The following is a 2,305-nucleotide window of genomic DNA, read 5'->3' on the forward strand; positions in this document are numbered from 1 at the left end:
TTGTGGCCTCTCCCGTTGTGGAGCACAGGCTCCGGCCATGGCTCACGGGCCCAGCCGCTCTGCGGCACGTGGGATCTTCCCGGACCGGGGCACGAATCTGTGTCCCCTGCATCGGCAGGCGGACTCTCAACCACTGCGCCACCAAGGAAGCCCTGTTACTTTATTTTTTGTCGGGGGTCGGGGGGAAACTCGGTCTCTTTAAAAGTTACAATCTAAAAATCCGGAATTTAGAAGTGACAGCAAATGGCACACTGCATCATGTTTTAAGTAGCAGTGATGCAGGATGTAATTTAATCTCACTTTTTAACATGTTAACTATATTATTTATATATAATAGCCCATACAAAGAATATAGAAGAGTATGGATATGCTAAAAGAGTATGGATATCATCAGCAACAGGCTTCAACAAAATAAAGAGATATTATCCAGACTTAGTTTCTGAAGATCAACTACATTAGAAGCAAGATTCTCTTCTCCAAAGTGAAAGCATCTGGTTGCAGATCCCTATCTTCCAAGACAAACAGATCACCCAGGAGCTACCTAGAGGTAAACAGTCCTTTACCTTACTATGCTGACCAAGGGACTATGCTGAACAAGAACAATAAGAAGCATCCTCACGTAGTTTCCCTGAACAAACGCCACAACTTTGTCAGATAATTTCTAAAACAGCCTTTAAAGAACACTTGGATATTTTACTGTTTTCCTTCTTGTTTTCCCCTTTATGTCAGTGTTGGGCATATATTAGGAACAGAACTCATTAATGATCTATTAACTTTATTTCTCCACTGAGTTACAAATGTAGAAGGGGAAATATATGTTACTTTTAAGGCTGGCTGCAGTTTGAGTTTTAGAGGGAGTAGCATTCCTTTTAAAGATAAAACTGTTCCTTCTTTTAACAATATTTTTTGAATATGCAAAGATAGAATTGAGGGCTACAATGGAAGGATGTAAGCAAAGAGAGGACAAAATAACTCTGAATATTAATATGTCAAAAACATCTGAATACCCTGCTATTAGATTGAAAGAGACAGAGGGTAGGATCCCAGAGTTGGGTTACCTAACTTGTTCCCTGTAACGCTTCTAATCTGTGGATATTCTCTAGTGAATATTTGAGACCCAGGCAATAGGGGAGTCCCCAGGAAAATTGACCCCCAGTGATGCTGAGAGTCCATATCCCACACATGCTTAGAAAACACACACCTCTGATCAAGAAGTAGAGAACCAGCAGTGATGGCGGATGGAGAAAGAGAAGCCCCTCACCTTTTATGAAGAAGTGACCTATTATTGCTTAAAGCGAGAAGCAAAGGGACTCAATGAACACGTCTTTCCCACAGACACCATCTGCTGTCAGTTTAAGCCTTGGCTCTCAGACTCCAAAGTGAAAATAAATATTAAGTATCTACTACCCAGCATACTGCTAGATGTTCACAGCCATACAAACCTTCAATTCTATAAGATGAAGACAAAAATACCTATTTTATATATGAAAATTTAAGACTAGCAATATTCTTTAATTTGTCTAGGGATACCCAGCCAGTAAATAACAAAGACAGGATTCAAATTCAAATATCTGATTCTAGCATGCCAGTGCACTTTCCACTACAACAAATTGTGTCATTCATTTATTTAATAAATATTTATCAAGTGCTTATTATGTGCTGGGCAGAAAGATGGCCATGGAAAGGACAATGCCCTCACTTCCATGAAACTTGCATTCTAGTCACTAAATAGCACATAAACAAGGTCATTGGAAGTGGTGGTTAGTACTGTAAAGGAAGTAAGCAGGGAGATGTGATGAAAAGTGATGGGTAGCAAGCACTTCCTTGGACGCTAGAGTGTTCCGGAAAAGGCCTCTCTGAAAATAAGACATTTAAGCCAAGTCTTAAAAATGGAAAAGGAACCAGCCAAGCAAACATCTAGGGGCCCAAAATTTCAGACAGATAGAAAAGCAAAGGCAAACTCTCTGACATGTTTGAGAATAGAAAGGAGTCCAAAATGGCAAGAGCACAGTGAACTACAGGAAGACTTGTACCAGACGAGGTTAACAGAAACTAAATTATTTTAAGTTATTTTTAATTTAAGAAATAAAATATTTTTAAAAGATTTTGTAGACCATAATAATGAGTTTTTATTTTACTCAAAATTCAGTGAAAAGTCACTAAGCATGCTAAATAAGGCAGGACATTATCTGAATGACATTTTAAATAGTGACTGGGTGGAAAGTGAACAGTAGGCGAATAAGAGTGGAAGCAGGGGATTAGTGAAAAAGTCATCACAGCCATCAGGTAATGATACCCAGGACCA

The sequence above is a fragment of the Phocoena sinus genome, chromosome 5 (assembly GCF_008692025.1).
Source record: "Phocoena sinus isolate mPhoSin1 chromosome 5, mPhoSin1.pri, whole genome shotgun sequence".
NCBI classification, from domain to species: Eukaryota; Metazoa; Chordata; class Mammalia; order Artiodactyla; family Phocoenidae; genus Phocoena; species Phocoena sinus.